Source organism: Crinia signifera, chromosome 3, assembly GCF_055691185.1.
Source record: "Crinia signifera chromosome 3, ASM5569118v1, whole genome shotgun sequence".
Taxonomy (NCBI): Eukaryota; Metazoa; Chordata; class Amphibia; order Anura; family Myobatrachidae; genus Crinia; species Crinia signifera.
In genome coordinates, this window is record NC_139219.1 from 108,282,615 (window position 1) to 108,287,981 (window position 5,367).

Sequence of the window (5,367 nt, forward strand, 5' to 3'; positions counted from 1 at the left end):
GCCTGGCTCTTTGCATTTTGGTGGTGCAGGTATAGAATTCAACATACAATGATTTAGTGGTAGAATCTTGTGGTTTTGTGGTAGAATTCTCGCCTGCCATGAGGGAGGCATGGATCTGAAAAGTGAATAAACACCACCCAATGTTGTGTGTCAATGTAGATCTAGGCTACCACATTCAGTACACTGAGATGCATGCTTGGTTTCACACATTGAGGAAAATGTGTAAGTAACCATGAAGTAAAAGTGAAGCATTGGTTGTTCAGTGGTAGAATTCTCGCCTGCCACGTGGGAGTTCCGGGTTCGATTCCCAGCCAATGCAGTACTCAAGTTTTACTGAAATTATGGTATATTTTGTTAAAGAGTGGCTGGCTCTTTGCATTTTGGTGGTGCAGGTATAGAATTCCACATACAATAAATTAATGTTAGAGTCTTGTGGTTAAGTGGTAGAATTCCCACCTGCCAAGAGAGAGGTCTGGATCTGAAAAGGGAATAAACACCAAACAAATGTTGTACTAAAAGCATATGACTCTTAGCTTGGGAGTTTGATTTCTATTGACTAAGCTGGCCAGGCTTTGTTACAGTGTTGTAGCTTCAAGGCAAGGCAACGCTTGCTCTTCAATCTACACTATTAAACCAAAGCAAAGTTTCCACATTCAGTAGATCCTGATATTCCTGCATGGTTTCACCCACTGATGTACACCTGAAACAGCGATATATTAAGTTAAAGAGTGCCTGGCTCTTTGCATTTTGGTGGTGCAGGTATAGAATTCAACATACAATGATTTAGTGGTAAAATCTTGTGGTTTAGTGGTAGAATTCTCACCTGCCATGAGGGAGGCATGGATCTGAAAAGGGAATAAACACCACCCAATGTTGTGCTCAAAGCAAATGACTCTTAGATTTGGAGTCTTATTCGCTATTGACTCAGATAGCTAGGCTTTTTTACAGTGTTATGGCATCATGGCAAGGCAAGGATTGCCCTTGAATCTATAAAACCAAAGCAAGGTTTCCACATTTAGTAGATCCTGAGATTCCTGCTTGGTTTCACACACTGATGTACACCTCTTTTAAGTTTCAAATAAAACACGTTTGGTTGTGTAGTGACAGAGACCTCACCTCTAGAATTCTGGGAAAAAACACCGCCCAACGTGGGGCTCGAACCCACGACCCTGAGATTAAGAGTCTCATGCTCTACCGACTGAGCTAGCCAGGCTTGGTTACTGTGGTGTGACAAAAAGGCCACTCAAGCCAAGGAGTGCCCTACAAGCTATTAAAGTAGATCTAGGCTACCACATTGAGTACACTGAGATTCATGCTTGGTTTCACACATTGATAAAGATGTGTAAGTAACCATGGAGTAAAATGTGAAGCATTGGTTGTTCAGTGGTAGAATTCTCGCCTGCCATGCGGGAGGCCCGGGGTTCGATTCCCGGCCAATGCAGTACTCAAGTTTTACTGAAATTATGGTATATTTTGTTAAAGAGTGGCTGGCTCTTTGCATTTTGGTGGTGCAGGTATAGAATTCCACATACAATAAATTAATGGTAGAATCTTGTGGTTTAGTGGTAGAATTCCCACCTGCCAAGAGAGAGGTCTGGATCTGAAAAAAGATTAAACACCAAACAAATGTTGTACTAAAAGCATATGACTCTTAGCTTGGGAGTTTTATTTCTATTGACTAAGCTGGCCAGGCTTTGGTACAGTGTTGTAGCATCAAGGCAAGGCAACGCTTGCTCTTCAATCTACACTATTAAACCAAAGCAAAGTTTCCACATTCAGTAGATCCTGATATTCCTGCATGGTTTCACCCACTGATGTACACCTGAAACAGCGATATATTTTGTTAAAGAGTGCCTGGCTCTTTGCATTTTGGTGGTGCAGGTATAGAATTCAACATACAATGATTTAGTGGTAGAATCTTGTGGTTTTGTGGTAGAATTCTCGCCTGCCATGAGGGAGGCATGGATCTGAAAAGGGAATAAACACCACCCAATGTTGTGTGTCAATGTAGATCTAGGCTACCACATTCAGTACACTGAGATGCATGCTTGGTTTCACACATTGATGAAAATGTGTAAGTAACCGTGAAGTAAAATGTGAAGCATTGGTTGTTCAGTGGTAGAATTCTCGTCTGCCACGCGGGAGGCCCGGGTTCGATTTCCGTCCAATGCACTACTCAAGTTTTACTGAAATCATGGTATATTTTGTTAAAGAGTGGCTGGCTCTTTGCATTTTGGTGGTGCAGGTATAGAATTCCACATACAATAAATTAGTGGTAGAATCTTGTGGTTTAGTGGTAGAATTCCCACCTGCCAAGAGAGAGGTCTGGATCTGAAAAGGGAATAAACACCAAACAAATGTTGTACTGAAAGCATATGACTCTTAGCTTGGGAGTTTTATTTCTATTGACTAAGCTGGCCAGGCTATGTTACAGTGTTGTGGCATCGAGGCAAGGCAAGGCTTGATCTTCAATCTACACTATTAAACCAAAGCAAAGTTTCCACATTCAGTAGATCCTGATATTCCTGCATGATTTCACCCACTGATGTACACCTGAAACAGCGATATATTTTGTTAAAGAGTGCCTGGCTCTTTGCATTTTGGTGGTGCAGGTATAGAATTCCACATACAATAAATTAGTCTTAGAATCTTGTGGTTTAGTGGTAGAATTCCCACCTGCCAAGAGAGAGGTCTGGATCTGAAAAGGGAATAAACACCAAACAAATGTTGTACTAAAAGCATATGACTCTTAGCTTGGGAGTTTTATTTCTATTGACTAAGCTGGCCAGGCTTTGTTACAGTGTTGTAGCATCAAGGCAAGGCAACGCTTGCTCTTCAATCTACACTATTAAACCAAAGCAAAGTTTCCACATTCAGTAGATCCTGATATTCCTGCATGGTTTCACACACTGATGTACACCTGAAACAGCGATATATTTTGTTAAAGAGTGCCTGGCTCTTTGCATTATGGTGGTGCAGGTATAGAATTCAACATACAATGATTTAGTGGTAGAATCTTGTGGTTTAGTGGTAGAATTCTCGCCTGCCATGAGGGAGGCATGGATCTGAAAAGGGAATAAACACCACCCAATGTTGTGCTCAAAGCAAATGACTCTTAGATTTGGAGTCTTATTCGCTATTGACTCAGCTAGCTAGGCTTTTTTACAGTGTTATGGCATAATGGCAAGGCAAGGATTGCTCTTCAATCTATAAAACCAAAGCAAGGTTCCACATTTAGTAGATACTGAGATTCCTGCTTGGTTTCACACACTGATGTACACCTCTTTTAAGTTTCAAATAAAACACATTTGGTTGTGTAGTGACAGAGATCTCGCCTGTAGAATTCTGGGAAAAAACACCGCCCAAAGTGGGGCTCGAACCCACGACCATGAGATTAAGAATCTCATGCTCTACTGACTGAGCTAGCCAGGCTTGGTTACTGTGGTGTGACAAAAAGGCCACTCAAGCCAATGAGTGCCCTACAAGCTATTAAAGTAGATCTAGGCTACCACATTCAGTACACTGAGATGCATGCTTGGTTTCACACATTGAGGAAAATGGGTAAGTAACCATGGTGTAAAATGTGAAGCATTGGTTGTTCAGTGGTAGAATTCTCGCCTTCCACGCGAGAGGCCCGGGGTTCGATTCCCGGCCAATGCAGTGCTCAAGTTTTACTGAAATTATGGTATATTTTGTTAAAGAGTGGCTGGCTCTTTGCATTTTGGTGTTGCAGGTATAGAATTCCACATACAATAAATTAGTCTTAGAATCTTGTGGTTTAGTGGTAGAATTCCCACTTGCCAAGAGAGAGGTCTGGATCTGAAAAGGGAATAAACACCAAACAAATGTTGTACTGAAAGCATATAACTCTTAGCTTGGGAGTTTTATTTCTATTGACTAAGCTGTCCAGGCTTTGTTACAGTGTTGTGGCATCAAGGCAAGGCAAGGCTTGCCCTTCAATCTACACTATTAAACCAAAGCAAAGTTTCCACATTCAGTAGATCCTGATATTCCTGCACGGTTTCACCCACTGATGTACACCTGAAACAGCAATATATTTTGTTAAAGAGTGCCTGGCTCTTTGCATTTTGGTGGTGCAGGTATAGAATTCAACATACAATGATTTAGTGGTAGAATCTTGTGGTTTAGTGGTAGAATTCTCGCCTGCCATGAGGGAGGCATGGATCTGAAAAGCGAATAAACACCACCAAATGTTGTGCTCAAAGCAAATGACTCTTAGATTTGGAGTCTTATTCGCTATTGACTCAGATAGCTAGGCTTTTTTACAGTGTTATGGCATCATGGCAAGGCAAGGATTGCCCTTGAATCTATAAAACCAAAGCAAGGTTTCCACATTTAGTAGATCCTGAGATTCCTGATTAGTTTCACACACTGATGTACACCTCTTTTAAGTTTTAAATAAAACACGTTTGGTTGTGTAGTGACAGAGACCTCACCTATAGAATTCTGGGAAAAAACAACACCCAACATGGGGCTCGCACCCACGACCCTGAGATTAAGAGTCTCATGCTCTACCGACTGAGCTAGCCAGGCTTGGTTACTGTGGTGTGACAAAAAGGCCACTCAAGCCAAGGAGTGCCCTACAAGCTATTAAAGTAGATCTAGGCTACCACATTCAGTACACTGAGATTCATGCTTGGTTTCACACATTGATAAAAATGTGTAAGTAACCATGATGTAAAATGTGAAGCATTGGTTGTTCAGAGGTAGAATTCTCGCCTGCCACGCGGGAGGCCCGGGGTTCGATTCCCGGCCAATGCAGTACTCAAGTTTTAATGAAATTATGGTATATTTTGTAAAAGAGTGGCTGGCTCTTTGCATTTTGGTGGTGCAGGTATAGAATTCCACATACAATAAATTAGTCTTAGAATCTTGTGGTTTAGTGGTAGAATTCCCACTTGCCAAGAGAGAGGTCTGTATCTGAAAAGGGAATAAACACCAAACAAATGTTGTACTACAAGCATATGACTCTTAGCTTGGGAGTTTTATTTCTATTGACTAAGCTGGCCAGGCTTTGTTACAGTGTTGTAGCATCAAGGCAAGGCAACGCTTGCTCTTCAATCTACACTATTAAACCAAAGCAAAGTTTCCACATTCAGTAGATCCTGATATTCCTGCATGGTTTCACCCACTGATGTACACCTGAAACAGCGATATATTTTGTTAAAGAGTGCCTGGCTTTTTGCATTTTGGTGGTGCAGGTATAGAATTCAACATACAATGATTTAGTGGTAGAATCTTGTGGTTTAGTGGTAGAATGCTCGCCTGCCATGAGGGAGGCATGGATCTGAAAAGGGAATAAACACCACCCAATGTTGTGCTCAAAGCAAATGACTCTTAGATTTG

General features: G+C 41.5%; 1 non-coding gene across 1 annotated transcript; it reads right to left on the minus strand.

Annotated features, from left to right (window-relative positions):
• Positions 1 to 1,140: 1,140 nt before the first annotated feature.
• TRNAK-CUU (transfer RNA lysine (anticodon CUU)) lies at positions 1,141 to 1,213 on the minus strand. The gene has a single exon. It is a non-coding gene; the product is annotated as a tRNA-Lys (tRNA).
• Positions 1,214 to 5,367: the final 4,154 nt, after the last annotated feature.